Below are 18,271 nucleotides of genomic sequence, written 5' to 3'. Positions count from 1 at the left end.
ACCGTGCCATCTGCCGTTGCCAGCTAAAACTCTATAGTTCAAAGAAGAAGCCGTATCTAAACATGATCCAGAAGTGCAGACATCTTCTCTGGGCCAAGGCTCATTTAAAATGGACTGTGGCAAAGTGGAAAACTGTTCTGTGGTCAGACGAATCAAAAATTGAAGTTCCTTATGGAAATCAGGGACGCCGTGTCATTCGGACTAAAGAGGAGAAGGACGACCCAAGTTGTTATCAGCGCTCAGTTCAGAAGCCTGCATCTCTGATGGTATGGGGTTGCATTAGTGCATGTGGCATGGGCAGCTTACACATCTGGAAAGACACCATCAATGCTGAAAGGTATATCTAAGTTCTAAAGCAACATATGCTCCCATCCAGACGACGTCTCTTTCAGGGAAGACCTTGCATTTTCCAACATGACAATGCCATACCACATACTGCATCAATTACAGCATCATGGCTGCGTAGAAGAAGGGTCCGGGTACTGAACTGGCCAGCCTGCAGTCCAGATCTTTCACCCATAGAAAACATTTGGTGCATCATAAAACGGAAGATATGACAAAAAAGACCTAAGACAGTTGAGCAACTAGAATCCTACATTAGACAAGAATGGGTTAACATTCCTATCCCTAAACTTGAGCAACTTGTCTCCTCAGTCCCCAGACGTTTACAGACTGTTGTAAAGAGAAAAGGGGATGTCTCACAGTGGTAAACATGGCCTTGTCCCAACTTTTTTGAGATGTGTTGTTGTCATGAAATTTAAAATCACCTAATTTTTCTCTTTAAATGATACATTTTCTCAGTTTAAACATTTGATATGTCATCTATGTTCTATTCTGTATAAAATATGGAATTTTGAAACTTCCACATCATTGCATTCCGTTTTTATTTACAATTTGTACTTTGTCCTAACTTTTTTGGAATCGGGGTTGTATATCCCTCCTAGAACTGCCACCTTATTGTGGTGGAGGGGTTTGTGTTCTTGAATGATCCTAGGAGTTATGTTGTCGGGGCATTATGCCAGGGGCGCAGATACGTTTTTTGAACTGGGGGGGGACAAAGCTGCCAGCAAACCAACCCCAACCCCACCCCCAACATGTGTTGTGCGAGGATTATACTCTGATGCCCTCAGGGCGGTGACATTACTCAGCTAAGACAAAAAAAAAATCACTCCTTCATCCCTGAAACCGTTAGCTTAGGCCTACTAATAAATAAAGAGTAGGAAAAGAGCACACCTGTGATGTCTGGTGCTCTCATGTGCTATTTACCACTGACACGACAGGATGTCATGTGGGTTGAATACGTGTGTGTTCTGGATGACTGCTGACTGTTTTGTCTACCCTTTGTATTTATCTATAGCATCTAGGTCTGTGTACCCTATGTATTGAGACTTGGACTGTCAAACTTAATTACCCATCATTGAAAGAAATAAAGCTTATTGATTCTGATACGGATTCCAATCACTCCCCAAGCATGCCATATGCCGTATGCAAAAACTGTTTTATTTAAACATTAACTGACTTTCAGCATACTGATTCTTTAAGAAAACTAGTTTTAAAACCGCTAAGTTCCAACTGTTAAACATAGCGAGAGGCTGGGCTACGTGTGTGTGTGTAAAGTGTAAACCAGCGCATCCTGACTTTCTAACTATGCCTGTGTGTTGCGTGAGCAGCAGTCAGTCAACAACTCTTCGCAAAGTTTCCTTATGAAACAATATGCTCGCTGAAATTATGGCAGGGAACGCCAGATTAAACATTAAAACTGCCTTCTGAGCACTGTATCTACAGGCTACCACCGAAAGAAGGAGGCTACCAGAAAGGCATCTCTACTCCGTATGATTTTACTTTCACTACGACATTACTTTGAACAGACTATCAAAAAATTGCAAGGTGATATGATAAAATAAGGCACAGTTTACTTACAGTCGTTGTTGTTTGAAAAAACAATGCAATTGTTTTCTGCCTTTTCGGTTTGGCACCCTTCATCATGCCGTGTTGGGGTCCTGAACTAGGAGCTGTCCCCGATATGCCTGTCAAACTTGTTGTGGGTAACCATAGCAACCAAGCTCGCAACCTGTGCAGTCTGCGCAGCTCAACCAACTGAATATCAGTCTTTGGTTTTTTTTATGCGAGTTGTTGCAATTATGTATGTACTGCTGTGCACCTCAATAAACCGAATGGTAATTAGTCTTTTGATTTTTCCGTGAGGTTTGCCTTATGCAAAGAAAGACAGCATAGACTTTTTTTCCTCCCTATAAGTGGGGGGGGACCGAACGAAGTGAATTTAAATCTGGGTGGGACGAATCCCACCCATCCCACCCTCTATCCGTGCATTACGCCCCTGTTAGAGTCTCCCAAGGCAAACAGGTCCTAGGTGACAGGCCAGACCAAGAGCAGTTCACCAAACCCCTTATGGAAATTAACAAAACAAGGACCATGACATCGCCCGGTATGGCACAGCCGGGGCCCCACCCTGGAGCCAGGCCTGGGGTTGGGGCTCGTATGCGAGCGCCTGGTGGCCGGGCCTTTGCCCACGGGGCCCGGCTGGGTTCAGCCCGAAGCGGTGACGTGGGTCCGACCTCCTGTGGGTTCACCACCCACAGAGGTAGTAGTAGGGGGCTGATGCAGTGTGGATTGGGCAGCAGTCGAAGGCAGGGGCCTCAATGACCTGATCCCTGAACACAGTGGCTAGCTGTTGGGACATGGACTGTCACTTCGTGGGGGGAGCCTGAGCTTGTGCGGGAGGTTGAGAGGTACTGGCTAGAGATAGTCAGGCTCACCTCCATGCACAGCTTGGGCTCCGGAACCCAACTCCTCGAGAGAGGCCGGACTCTCCACTTCTCTGGAGTCGCCCACAGTGAGCGGCGGCGGGCTGGGGTGGGCTTGCTTATAGCTCCCCAGCTCAGCCGCCATGTGTTGGAGTTTACCCCAGTGAATGAGAGGGTCGCCTCTCTGTGCCTTCGGGTTGGGGAGAGGGCTCTTGCTGTTGTTTGTGCCTATGGGCTGAATAGCAGTAGAGTATTCGGCCTTCTTGGAGCCCCTGGGAGAGGTACTGAGAGGTGCTCAGACTGGGGACTCCATTGTTCTACTGGGGGACTTCAATGCTCATGTGGGCAACGACAGCGACAACTGGAGGGGCGTGATCAGGAGGCATGGCCTCCCCGAGCTGAACCCGAGTGGTGTTTTGTTATTGGACTTCTGTGCTAGTCACGGTTTGTCCATAACGAACACCATGTTTGAGCATAGGGGTGTCCATAAGTGCATGTGGAACCAGGACACCTTAGGTCGGAGGTCGATGATTGACTTTGTTGTCATTTCATCTGATCTCCGGCCCTATGTCTTGGACACTCAGGTGAAGAGAGGGGCTGAGCTGTCAACTGATCACCACCTGGTGGTGAGTTGGATCCGCTGACGGAGGAGGAAGCCGGACAGACCTGGCAGGCCCAAACGTATGGTGAGGGTCTGCTGGGAACATCTGGCCAAGCACTCTGTTGGGGAGGTCTTTAACTCCCACCTCCGAGAGAGCTTCTCCCAGCTTCCGAGGGAGGTGGGGGACATTGAGTCTGAATGGACCATGTTCTCTGCCTCCATTATTGACGCGGCTGTTCGGAGCTGTGGCCTCAAGGTCTCCGGTGCCTGTCATGGCGGCAATCCCCCAACCCAGTGGTGGACACCGGAAATAAGGGATGCTGTCAAGCTGAAGGAGGAGTCCTATCAGGCCATGTTGGCCTCCCGGACTACTGAGGCAGCTGATGGGTATCGGCAGGCCAGGCGTGCCGCAGCTCGGGCAGTTGCGGAGGCAAAAACTCGGAACTGGGAGGAGTTCAGTGAGGCCATGGAGGAGGACTATCGATCGGTCTCAAAGAAATTCTGGCAAACCATCCGGTGCCTCAGGAGGGGGAAGCAGTACTCTGCCAACACTGTTTACAGTGCGGGTGGGGAGCTGTTGACCTCGACTGGGGATATTGTCGGGTGGTGGAAGGAATACTTCGAGGATCTCCTCAATCCCACCGTCATGTCTTGCATTGAGGAAGCGGAGGCTGATGACTCAGAGGTGGACTTGTCCATTACCCAAGCTGAAGTCACTGAGGTGGTTTGCAAGCTCCTTGGTGGCAAGGCACCGGGGGTGGATGAGATCCGCCCTGAGTATCTCAAGTCTCTGGATGTTGTGGGGCTGTCTTGGCTGACACGCCTCTGCAACATCACGTGGCGGTTGGGGACAGTGCCTCTGGAGTGGCAGACTGGGGTGGTGGTCCCTCTTTCCAAGAAAGGGGACCGGAGTGTGTGCACCAATTATAGGGGAATCACACTTCTCAGCCTCCCCGGGAAGGTTTACTCCAGGGTATTGGAGAAGAGAATTTGACCGATAGTCGAACCTCAGATCCAGGAGGAACAATGTGGTTTTCGTCCTGGTTGTGGAACACTGGACCAGCTCTATACCCTTCATAGGGTGATCAAGGGTTCATGGGAGTTTGCCCAACCAGTCCACATGTGCTTTGTGGATCTGGAGAAGGCAATTGACCGTGTCCCTCATGGTATTCTGTGGGGGGTGCTTCGGGAGTATGGGGTTCGGGGCTCTTTGCTGAGGGCTGTCCAGTCCCTGTACAAATGGAGCAGGAGTCTGGTTCGCATTGCCGGCAGTAAGTCAGACCTGTTCCCAGTGCATGTTGGACTCCAGCAGGGCTGCCCTTTGTCACCGGTTCTGTTCATAATTTTTATGGACAGAATTTCTAGGTGCAGCCAGGGGCCGGAGGGAGTCCTGTTTGGGAACCACAGGATTTCATCTCTGCTTTTTGCGGATGATGTTGTCCTGTTGGCTTCTTCAAGCCAGGACCTTCAGCATGCACTGAGGCGGTTTGCAGTCGAGTGTGAAGCGGCTGGGATGAGAATCAGCACCTCCAAGTCCGAGGCCATGGTTCTCGACTGGAAAAGGGTGGCTTGCCCTCTCCAGGTTGGTGGAGAAGTCCTGCCTCAAGTGGAGGAGTTTAAGTATCTCAGGATCTTGTTCACGAGTGAGGGAAGGATGGAGCGTGAGATCGACAGGCGGATCGGTGCAGCCTCTGCAGTGATGCGGTCGCTTTACTGGTCCGTCGTGGTGAAAAAGGAGCTGAGCCAAAAGGTGAAGCTCTCGATTTACTGGTTGATCTACGTTCCGACTCTCACGAATGGTCATGAGCTTTGGGTAATGACTGAAAGAACAAGATCGCAGATACAAGCGGCCAAAATGAGTTTCCTTCACAGGGTGGCTGGGTGCTCCCTTAGAGATAGGGTGAGAAGCACAGTCACTCAGGATGAGCTCGGAGTAGAGCTGCTGCTCCTCCACATCGAGAGGAATCAGCTGAGGTGGCTCGGGCATCTCTTTCAGATGCCTCCTGGACGCCTCCCTGGGGAGGTTTTCCAGGCATGTCCCCCTGGGAGGAGGCCCCGGGGAAGACCCAGGACACGCTGGAGGGACTATGTCTCTCGACTGGCCTGGGAACGCCTCGGTGTTCTTCCCGAGGAGTCTGGGGAGAGGGAAGTTTGGGCTTCCATGCTCAGACTGTTGCCTCCGCGACCCGGCTCCAGATAAGCGGATGAAGATGAGATATATTACACACACACACACACACACACACACAGCACCACAATTATTGGCACCCCAGGTTAAGATGTGTTAAAAGCCTTAAAATAAATTTAATTTTTATTGCAGAAGCATAATCTCACACTGAAAATTGTAGAAAAATGTAACCCTCAACTCAAGTGAATTAAAAAAATCCCTAAGAAATCATTATTTTTCATAAAATCACCTGTTCCACAATTATTGGCACCCATAATTCCTAGAAAATAAATGTAATTGAAACATTTCTGTCATTTCTACTGTAGTTTATAAAAAGTTGATCAGAGTATCTAGGAACTTTTAATTAGTAATTCATCACATCCTGTTTCCCTGGGGTATAAATATGATGTGACATAGAGGCCTCTTATCCACTCTTCAACATGGGAAAGACAAGAGAACACACCATTCAAGTAAGGCAGATATGTGTCGACCTTCATAAGTCAGGCAATGGCTACAAGAAAAAAGCCACTTGCCTACACCTGCCCACATCTACAGTCAGAGGAATCATCAAGAATTTTAAAACAACTGGAACAGTGGCAAACAAGCCTGGATGAGGATGCAAGTTTATCTTGCCACCACACACAGTAAGGAGGATGGTAAGAGAAGTAAAAAGTTCTCCAAAACTCACTGTTAGAGAATTGCATCAAAGAGTAGCATCTTGGGGTCACAAAGTCTCCATAACAACCATCAGGCGCTATCTACATGCCAACAAGCTGTTTGGGAGGCATGCACAGAAAAAGCCTTTTCTCACTTACAAGCATAAATGTAAACATCTGGAGTTCGCTAAGCAGTACTGGGACTTCAACTGGGACCGTGTGCTTTGGTCAGATGAGACCAAGATAGAGCTTTTTGGCAACAAACACTCTAATACATCACAAAAGATGAGTATGCGGAAAAACACCTCATGCCCACTGTGAAGTATGGGGGAGGATCGGTGATGCGGTGAGCCTGTTTCTCTTCCAAAAGCCCCGGGAACCTTGTTAGGGTGCATGGCATCATGAACTCTTTGAAATACCAGGACATTTTAAATCAATCTGGTGGCCTCTGCCCGAAAGCTGAAGATGGGTCGTCACTGGGTCTTTCAGCAAGATAATGACCCTAAACATGTGGCCAAATCTACACAAAAATGATTCACCAGACACAAAATCAAGCTCCTCCCATGGCCATCTCAGTCCCCAGATCTCAACCCAATTGAAAACCTGTGGGGTGAGCTGAAGAGGAGAGTGCATAGGAGAGGACCCAGGACTCTGGATGATTTAGAGAGATTGTGCAAAGAGCAATGGTCGAATATCCCTCTCTCTGTATTCTCCCATCTTGTGAAATGTTATAGGAGAATATTAAGTGCTGTTTTGTTGGCAAAAGGGAGTTGTACAAAGTATTAACATCAGGGGTGCCAATAATTGTGGCAAACATGATTTCATGTAAAAGAATTATTTCTTAATGTGGGATTTTGCCAGCAATGGAGAGCAGTGTGATTCCTTGATAGTTGGAGCAGTCTGATTCCCCCCCCCGTTTTTGTAGAGGCTTATGATCACCACATCTCAGAGGTTGTGGGAGACTTCGCCTTGTTCCCAACAATGGGCAAGGAATTCATGGACCTGAGCATGTAGGTGAGGGCTGCCGTTCTTCCAGATTTCTGGTGGTATGCTGTCGATTCCTGCTGCCTTCCTGATCTGCTCTATGGCTTTGATGAGCTCGTCCAGCGTAGGGACTTCATCCATTTCTCTGTTCATCCATTTCTCTGATCATCTGTTGGGGGATGCAGTGGATTGCTGCATTGGCGACTGAGCGGTTGGGACTGAAGAGGTTCTGGAAAGTGCTCGGACCAACGACTGAGGATGGATGCCTCGTCTGGCAGGAGCGCCATGCCGTCCAGGCTCCGCAGTAGGCTCTGCACTTGGTGGACTGAACTGTATACTGTCTTCAGGGCCTTATAGAACCCTCTGTAGTCCCCTTGGTCTGAGTGCAGCTGGGCCCATTCATCAGCAAGGTCGGTCCACCACTGATTTTGTATTTCACACAGGGTGCGATGGAGGTTGCTGCAGGCCAGGCGGAAGGCTACTTTTTTTCTGTGGACAGGTGGGCTGAGCTAGGTGGGCCTGATGTGCTGCCCTCTTCTTCATCAGAAGGTCTTGGATTGTTGCATTGTGTTCATCAAACCAGTTGTTGTTCTTCCTCGAGCTGAAGCCGAGAACTTCCTTGGATGTCTGGATAATAGAGGTCTTGAGGTGTTCCCACTGCTTTTCAATAGAGGTGATGGGGAAACTCTCATTTTCAAGTGTAGAGTACAGGCTTTCTTCAAAGGTTGCCCTCACTTCTGGGGACATAAAGTTGTTGACCTGAAATTTCTTCTGGGGTGGGCCTCTGCACTTGGTTTTGGCTTGAATTGGAGGTTTAGTTTGCAGCAGACAAGCCTGTGGTCTGTGTGGCATTCAGCGCTGGGCATCACTTGGGTGTGTAGGACATTCTTCCAATCACAGTGGCGCACTATAAGTCTATGAGGTGCCAGTGTTTCAACCAAGGATATGAATGAAAGAGAGAGAGATTGTGTGTGTATATTATACATATACACATATGTGTACACACATATATATATATATATATATATATATATATATATATATATATATATATATATATATATATATATATATATACACACACACACACATGCACTATGTGTGTATCAGCTGGATAGTAACACTCACTGACTATGATGCAGGAGATCGGGGTTCGAATCCCGGTCGGGGCAAAACATCATCCAGTAAGGGTCCTTAGGCAAGACCCCTCATGATATATCAGCCTACCTCAGGAATGAGTGAAGACATAACTGATAGAGTCATACCAGCTCAGACGTCGCCCGGGTCAACAAGGTCTGCGTCAGTTGCTAGGGAACCAGGGCTACTGGAACAAGACATCGATGGACGAGGACAGAAAATACGGATTTGCTGGAATGCTACTATACAAGCAATCCCAGAGAGAGGGGATACATGCAGCGAATGTGGGACCATTGGATATTTTGAAACCCACAATCAAGGCTAACAAAGAAACAGCTATTAGCCCAGTGTTCCAACATCCGTAATCGAAATCTACTATCACAACTAGAGATTAACGAAATAGCCAGGAAGACAGGTCAGTGGGGAGATGTCATCATCCCCACAACCAGAGATTGGGTACCAAGCCCCAACAGCTAACAGCCTCAACACAAGAGCTGCTGACCTGAGAAGGAAGATCGTGACCCAACTGGAAACCTGGAGCCCCCGACGAATACCGAAGCTGACTTGCCAAGTACCTTCAGAAGATCTACTAGTAGATGTGAATGCTGCTCTGAAGACAATCTCCACAAGAACCATCACTGAGACCAACAAGCTGATACACAGTACAGCAACAGTAATCATGGAGATGCTTGGACACAAGGTGGGCTCGGGACATAACAAACAGTATCCATCATGGAAGAGACGATTAGAGGCCAAGATAAAGGCAGCACGGAGAGAGCACGGAGAGAAGTTAGCCAGCTAGCTGAACTACAGAAAGGGAACATGGTGAATAAAGCCAATGAACCAGCCAAGGTGTACTCTCAGTGGCAGGGGAACAACAACCGGTCAGACCCGGTCAGAAAAATACTGGAAAGACATATGGGAAAGAAAGGCATTACACAACACCGATGCCCAATGGTTAGTGGACCTAAGAGCTGACCACAGCAACCTCCCAGAACAAGAACCAGTAACCATCTCAATGGCAGACGTCCAAGAAAGAGTGTCAAAGATGAAGAGCTGGACAGCACCAGGCCCCGATATGATCCATACGTACTGGCTGAAGAAGCTAACTGCACTCCATGAATGCCTAGCAGCACAGATGAACCAGCTGCTGAGGGATGGAACCCACCCAGAATGGCTAACCCAAGGCAGGACAGTCCTAATCATGAAGGACCCCCAGAAGGGACCCATCCCATCCAACTACCGGCCAATTACCTGTCTCTGCACAACATGGAAGGCCCTGTCAGGCATTATTGTGGCAAAAATGAGTAAGCATGTGGCTCAATACATGAGCGAGGCACAGAAAGGAATTGGCAGTAACACCAGAGGAGCCAAGCACCAGCTACTGGTCGATAGAACAGTTGCCCGAGACTGTAAGAAGAGACAGACCAACCTGTGCACTGCCTGGATTGACTACAAGAAAGCCTATGACTCAATGCCACACACATGGATACTGGAATGTCTGGAACTGTATAAGATCAACAGGAACCTAAGGACCTTTATCCAGAACTCAATGGAAATGTGGAAGACAACCCTAGAGGCCAACTCAAAACCCATTGCCCAAGTCAATATCAAGTGCGGCATATACCAAGGAGATGCGCTATCACCACTGCTGTTCTGCATAGGCCTGAACCCCCTCAGTCAGATCATCACGAAGAGCGGCTACGGGTACCGATTCCGTAGTGGGGCAACAATCAGCCACCTGCTCTACATGGATGACATCAAGCTGTATGCCAGGAACGAGCGAGAAATAGACTCGCTGATCCACACCACCCGGATCTACAGCGATGACATAGGGATGTCATTCGGATTGGACAAGTGTGGCCGGATGGTGTCAAAGAGAGGCAAGATGATCCGGACTGAGGGGATTGACCTACCAGAGGGCAACATAGGTGATATCCAAGACAGCTACAAGTACCTTGGCATCCCACAGGCTAATGGAAACCATGAAGAGGCCACAAGGAAGTCAACCACAGCCAAATACCTCCAGAGAGTAAGGCAGGTCCTGAAAAGTCAGCTGAATGGTAAGAACAAGGTCCGAGCCATCAACATGTACGCACTACCAGTCATCAGATACCCCGCTGGTATCATAAACTGGCCAAAGGAGGAGATAGAAGCCACAGATATCAAGACTAGAAAGCTCCTCACCATGCATGGAGGGTTCCACCCCAAGTCCAGCACCCTGAGACTATACACTAAGTGGAAAGAGGGAGGCCGAGGGCTAGTGAGCATCAAGACCACGGTCCAGGATGAAACATCGAAAATCCGAGAATACATCAGAAAGATGGCCCCAAAGGATGAACTGCTAAGTGAATGTCTCAGGCAGCAGAACCCTGATGAGAGTGCGGAGGAGGAGGAACAGACAACCTGGAGGGACAAACCCCTACATGGCATGTACCACCATCAGATAGAGGAAGTGGCTGATATCAAGAAATCCTACCAGTGGCTGGATAATGCAGGACTGACAGACAGCACAGAGGCACTAATCATGGCAGCACAAGAACAGGCCATAAGCACAAGAGCCATAGAGGCCAGGATCTACCAGAGTAGATCAGACCGAAGATGCAGACTGTGCAAAGAAGCCCCTGAAACAGTCCAGCACATAGTAGCAGGGTGTAAGATGCTAGCTGGATCAGCATACATGGAGAGGCACAACCAAGTGGCTGGGATAGTATACAGGAACATCTGCAACCAGTATGGAATAGAAGTACCCAAGTCCCAATGGGCCATTCCACAGAAGGTGGCTGAGAACAACAGGGCCAAGGTTCTGTGGGACTTCAGCTTCCAGACTGACAAACAGATCCTGGCTAACCAACCGGACATAGTGGTGGTGGACAAAGAGCAGAAGAGGGTGGTGGTGATAGATGTGGCGATCCCAGCTGACGCCAACATCAGGAAGAAGGAACATGAGAAACTTGAGAAGTATCAAGGGTTGAAAGAGCAGCTGGAACGGATGTGGAAGGTCAAGGGCTGCGTGGTCCCTGTGGTAGTGGGGGCACTTGGGGCAGTAACCCCCAAACTGGGAGAGTGGCTCCAGCAAATCCCAGGAACAACATCTGAAGCCTCAGTCCAGAAGAGCGCAGTCCTAGGAACATCGAAGATACTGCGCAGAACCCTCAAACTCCCAGGCCTCTGGTAGAGGACCCAAGCTTGAGGATGACATGGATACCACCCCTCCGCCGGGGGTGAGAAGATTTTATATATATATATATATATATATATATATATATATATATATATATATATATATTACACACACACAAAAAGTGTGTATATACAGTGCTCATTTTAAACAATATCTCAATGAACACAAACAATTTCCAAAATGTTGACAAGACAAAGTTTAATATAACATCTGTTTAACTCATAACAGGAAAAAGTAAGTTTAATAATATAACTAAGATTACACATTTTTCAGGTTTTACTCAAATTAGGGTGGTGCAAAAATGAGTACACCCCACAACAAAAACTACTACATCTAGTACTTTTATGGCCTCCATAATTTTTCATGACAGCACCAAGTCTTCTAGGCATGGAATAAACAAGTTGGCGACATTTTGCAACATCAATCTTTTTCCATTCTTCAACAATGACCTCTTTTAGTGACTGGATGCTGGATGGAGAGTGATGCTCAACTTGTCTCTTCAGAATTCCCCATAGGTGTTCAATTGGGTTCAGATCAGGAGACATACAGTACTTGGCCACTGAATCACTTTCACCCTGTTCTTCTTCAGAAATCCAACAGTGGCCTTAGATGTGTGTTTAGGATCATTGTCATGTTGGAAAACTGCACGACGACCAAGGGCACGGAGTGATGGTAGCATCTTTTCTTTCAGTATGGAGCAATACATCTGTGAATTCATGATGCCATCAATGAAATGCAGCTCCCCAACACCAGCAGCACTCATGCAGCCCTACATAAGGACACTGCCACCACCATGTTTCACTGTAGGCACCATGCATTTTTCTTTGTATTCCTCACCTTTGCGATGCCATACAGTTTTGAAGCCATCAGTTCCAAAAACATTTATCTTGGTCTCATCACTCCAGAGTATAGAGTCCCAGTAGTCTTCATCTTTGTCAGCATGGGCCCTGGCAAACTCTAGGCGGGCTTTTTTGTGCCTGGGCTTTAGGAGAGGCTTCTTTCATGGACGGTATCCATGCATGCCATTCCTCTGCAGTGTATGCCGTATTGTGTCACAGGATATAGTCACCCCAGTTTGGCTTTCTACTTCTTTAGATAACTGCAGTGAACTTGCATGCTGATTTTCTTTAATCCTTCTCATTAGAAGACGCTCCTGTCGAGGTGTTAACTTCCGTGGACGACCTGGACATCTCTGTGAGATGGTTGCAGTTGCACCTTTCTTAAATTTTTGTACCACTTTTGCTACAGTATTCTGACTGATAAGTAAAGCTTTGCTGATCTTGTAGCCTTCACCTTTGTGGTGTAAATAAATTATTTTCTTTCTCAGGTCTTATGGAAACGACACGTGGTGCCATTGCTAACAGCATGAAATGGGAAGGGGTTTTCTTTAAGTAACACCCTTTTTTAGTCAACTGTCTGCTGGACACTTGTGTAATGACTAATTAGACTCACCTGTGATTTTCTTGTTAAATTAGACATTTGTAGTCTACAATTTAGCTTTGCTCCAGAGACTTTCAGTGGGGTGTACTCACTTTTGCACTACCCTAATTTGAGTAAAAGTGAAAAATGTGTCATCTAAGTTATATTATTAACCTTACTTTCACGTTATAAGTTCAACAGATGTTATTTTAAACTTTGTGTTGTCAACATTTGGGAAATTGTGTTCATTGAGATATTGTTTAAAATGTTACTTTTCAAATGGGGTGTACTCATTTACGCTGAGCAGTGTGTATATATATATATATATATATCAGGGGCGATTTCTCAGAGACAACAAGGGAAGCCGAACTTCCCCTAAAATTCTCTCCCCAAACTGCGGCGTCTATGACGTTGAATTCTCATTAAAACAATAACTTGCATAACATAATATATGCCCAAGATTGTATTTATGTTCATAACTATCCCTATGTCATCCTGTAACTTATTTGAGTGACGAACTTGCAGTTCGCTACGAGAATCACCTTTGCTGGCAGCCGGGTATCAGTTACAGTCTACGAGACGGCTCTGAACAGCCAATTTCGGCTAGTTGTTATTGGTTAAAATCGACAAAATCGTCACTTCCAGGGAAGCCGGGTATCTCTGGGGGTAAACGGGACATGGGAGGGCCAAGAAGCCGGGCTGATAAAGCATTATTGGAGGTGGCGTTTGAAAGACATGAGGAGGGCGGTCGCTGTACTTTGGCGTCGGCGAGGAACACGGTAAGCATGATCAGTCAGTCCCTAGTGGATGTCGAGAAAGTGTAGTTGTGTGCCAAAGTGCTGTCCGAATTTCTTTTCATATAAACGTTTCTTCTCATTGATGTCTCTGTACATTACTCTGTAAATAAATGTAAATATTACTCGTTGTGCTCCATTAACTTATCCATTCTATCAGTTTGATCATTCGTGAATTCACTTGTTTATTTCATTTGTAGTTCAATCAACGTGGTTGTAGGCTAGCTTGAGCCTTATTGGGATCTGCAGTGCTAGCTACTAACAGCTGGTATCTATCTGCTATAATGGCAAATGTCGTGGACATGCTTTTGTCAAAATGTTTTGACACACTGCCATATGAGGAGAAAGTGAGAATTAAAGAGCAGGGCAGACCAAAGCCCAAGCTTAATCTCATTAAAAAATCAGCAGGTCATAACAGGTCTTTTCAGGCATCTTGGTATGAAAATGTGAACTGGTTGACTGGGTCTCCTGTGACTAATAAAATGTACTGTTGGCCATGTCTTTTGATGAAGCCCTCTCAGGGAAATTTAGTTTGGTCAAAAGATGGGTTTGGGGACCTGGTGAATTTCAAAAGGGCTTGCAAAAGGCATGAAACAAGCAATGAGCATGTCACTTCATGTGCAAGACTTAGCTGTCTGGGGAGGGTCAGGGTGGAACATGCCATTGATGAAGGTGCTCGTATAAGCACAACCAGCTGGTATGACAGGGTCACAGACCATTTTCTGGAAAAGGAGCGGAGGGCAGAATTTGTGTATAAATAGTGTGCATCATATAATGTTCATGAAGCTGAAGTGTGTATATTGTTCAGTAATGTTAAGAGAATGGTGGGCTCTGTGTTATAGGTTATACCTGGGTATAATATTCAAGGTTCTGTGTGTTGCATAGCCTACCTGGTTATGAATTTCCAGACTGTGTTGCAGAAGATGTTCAAGGATGTGTTGCACAGCTGGGTGTTGTGTTAAAGACTCTGTGTTGCATATCAGGGTATGATGTTCAAGGCTCTTCATTGAATAGCCAGTGATTTTTGGATGTTTGATATTTTTGATTAAGGATATGAGGCACTAGCCTGGCAAGCCAGACTATAACATGAAATGTACAAGCAAAAATACTTTCTGCCACTAGGTGGGGTTGTCTAGTTCACTATGCTAATGGGGCACACCTTTCTATGCTTTGATATCTGGCCTACAGGTTTTACGATGAATGCGTAAAATGGGCTTCCCCTGTTTTAAAAACCAGCAGCCGCCACTGGTATATATATGAGAATATGAGAGAGTGCTACAATTATACACTAACGATATTTTGGATACTGCAAAAATAAAAAAGACTTTCAATACATAAATTGTGCAGGCCCCTTCTAGAACTGCCACCTTATTGTGGTGGAGGGGTTTGTGTGCTTGAATGATCCTAGGAGCTATGTTGTCAGGGGCATTACACCCCTGTTAGGGTCTCCCAAGGCAGACAGGTCCTAGGTGACAGGCCAGACCAGGAGCAGTTCACCAAAACCCTTATGGAGAATAATCGATCAAGGACCGTGACGTCGCCCGGTATGGCGCAGCGGGGCCCCACCCTGGAGCCAGGCCCGGAGTTGGGGCTCTTATGGGAGCGCTTGGTGGCCAGGCCTTTGCCCACGGGGCCCGGCCGGGCTCAGCCCGAAGCGGTGATGTGGGCCTGACCTCCTGTGGGTTCACCACCCACAGAGGTAGCCGTAGGGGGCCGGTGCAGTGTGGATTGGGTGGCAGTCGAAGGCAGGGGCCTCGACGACCTGATCCCCGAACACAGCGGCTAGCTGTTGGGACATGGAATGTCACTTTGCTGGGGGGGGGGGGGGGGGGGGGGGGGGGGAGAGCCTGAGGTTGTGCGGGAGGTTGAGAGGTACTGGCTAGAGATAATCGGGCTCACCTCCACGCACAGCTTGGGCTCTGGAACCCAGCTCCTCGAGAGGGGCTAGACTCGCCACTTCTCTGGAGTCGCCCATGGTGAGCGGCGGTGGGCTGGTGTGGGCTTGCTCAGCCGCCATGTGTTGGAGTTTACCCCAGTGAACGAGAGGGTCGCCTCTCTGCGCCTTCAGATTGGGGAGAGGGCTTTTGCTGTTGTTTGTGCCTACGGGCCGAATAGCAATATAGAGTATCCGGCCTTCTTGGAGTCCCTGGGAGAGATACTGAGAGGTGCTCAGACTGGGGACTCCACTGTTGTACTGGGGGACTTCAATGCTCATGTGGGCGACGACAGTGACACCTGGACGGGCGTGGTTGGGAGGAACAGCCTCCCCGATCTGAACCCGAGTGGTGTTTTGTTATTGGACTTCTGTGCTAGTCATGGTTTGTCCATAACGAACACCATGTTCGAACATAGGGGAGTCCATAAGTGCACATGGCACCAGGACACCTTAGGTCGGAAGTTGATGATCGACTTTGTTGTTGTTTGTTGTTGGGTGAAGAGAGGGGCTGAGCTGTCAACTGATCACCACCTGGTGGCGAGTTGGATCCGCTAGCGGAGGAGGAAGCCGGACAGACCTGGCAGGCCCAAACGTATGGTGAGGGTCTGCTGGGAATGTCTGGCCGAGCACTCTGTCGGGGAGGTCTTTAACTCCCACCTCCGGGAGAGCTTCTTCCAGCTTCCGAGGGAGGCAGAAGACATTGAGTCTGAGTGGACCATGTTCTCTACCTCCATTGTAGACGCAGCTGTTTGGAACTGTGGCCGCAAGGTCTCCGGTGCCTGTCGTGGTGGCAATCCCCAAACCTGGTGGTGGACACCGGAAGTAAGGGATGCAGTCAAGCTGAAGAAGGAGGAGTCCTATTGGGCCATGTTGACCTCCGGGACTCCTGAGGCAGCTGACTGGTATTGGCAGGCCAGGCATGCCACAGCTCGGGTAGTTGCGGAGGCAAAAACTTGGAACTAAGAGGAGTTCGGGGAGGCCAAGGAGAAGGACTATCGGTCGGCCTCGAAGAAATTCTGGCAAACCGTCCAGCGCCTCAGGAGGGGGAAGCAGTACTCTGCCAACACTGTTTACAGTGCGGGTGGGGAGCTGTTGACCTCGACTGGGGACATTGTTGGGCAGTGGAAGGAATACTTTGAGGATCTCCTCAATCCCACCATCATGTCTTCCATTGAGAAGGCAGAGGCTGATGACTCAGAGGTGGACTCGTCCATTACCCAAGCCGAAGTCACTGAGGTGGTTTGTAAGCTCCTTGGTGGCAAGGCACCGGGGGTGGATGAGATCCGCCCTGAGTATCTCAAGTCTCTGGATGTTTTGGGGCTGTCTTGGCTGACACGCCTCTGCAACATCACGTGGCAGTTAGGGACAGTGCATCTGGAGTGGCAGACTGGGGTGGTGGTCCCTCTTTTTAAGAAAGGTGACCGGAGAGCATGCTCCAATTATATGGGAAATCACACTTCTCAGCCTCCCCGGGAAGGGTTACTCCAGGGTACTGGAGAGGAGAATTTGGCCGATAGTCGAACCTCCGATCCAGGAGGAACAATGCGGTTTTCGTCCTGGTCGCGGAATGCTGGACCAGCTCTATACCCTTCATAGGGTGCTCGAGGGTTCATGGGAGTTTGCCCAACCAGTCCACATGTGCTTTGTGGATCTGGAGAAGGCATTCGACCGTGTCCCTCGTGGTATTCTGTGGGGGGTGCTTCGGGAGTATGGAGTTCGGGGCTCTTTGCTAAGGGCTGTCCAGTCCCTGTATGAACGGAGCAGGAGTCTGGTTCGCATTGCTGGCAGTAGGTCAGACCTGTTCCCAGTGCATGTTGGACTCCGGCAGGGCTGCCCTTTGTCACCGGTTCTGTACATAACCTTTATGGACAGAATTTCTAGGCGCAGCAAGGGGCCAGAAGGAATCCTGTTTGGGAATGACAGGATTTCAACTCTGCTTTTTGCGGATGATGATGTCCTGTTGGCTTCTTCAAACCAGGACCTTCAGCATGCACTGGGGCGGTTTGCAGCAGAGTGTGAAGCGGCTGGGATGAGAATCAGCACCTCCAAGTCCGAGGCCATGGTTCTCGACCGGAAGAGGGTGGCTTGCCATCTCCATGTTGGTGGAGAAGTCCTGCCTCAAGTGGAGGAGTTTAAGTATCTTGGGATCTTGTTCACGAGTGAGGGAAGGATAGATCATGAGGTCGACAGGCGGATCAGTGCAGCCTCCGCAGTGATGCGGTCGCTTTACCGCAGGAGCTGAGCCAAAAGGCGAAGCTCTAGATTTACCGGTCGATCTACGTTCCGACTCTCACCTATGGTCATGAGCTTTGGGTAATGACTGAAATAACAAGATTGCGGATACAAGCGGCGGAAATAAGTTTCCTTCACAGGGAGGCTGGGCGCTCCCTTAGAGATAGGGTGAGAAGCACAGTCACTCGGGAGGAGTTCGGAGTAGAGCCGCTGCTCCTCCACATCGAGAGGAATCAGCTGAGGTGGCTGGGGCATCTCTTTTGGATGCCTCCTGGACACCTCCCTGGGGAGGTGTTCCAGGCATGTCCCCCTGGGAGGAGGCCCCGGGGAACACCCAGGACACACTGGAGGGACTATGTCTCTCGGCTGGCCTGGGAACGCCTCGGTGTTCTTCTC

Source organism: Neoarius graeffei, chromosome 2, assembly GCF_027579695.1.
Source record: "Neoarius graeffei isolate fNeoGra1 chromosome 2, fNeoGra1.pri, whole genome shotgun sequence".
NCBI classification, from domain to species: Eukaryota; Metazoa; Chordata; class Actinopteri; order Siluriformes; family Ariidae; genus Neoarius; species Neoarius graeffei.
Note: the sequence above shows the minus strand (reverse complement) of the source record.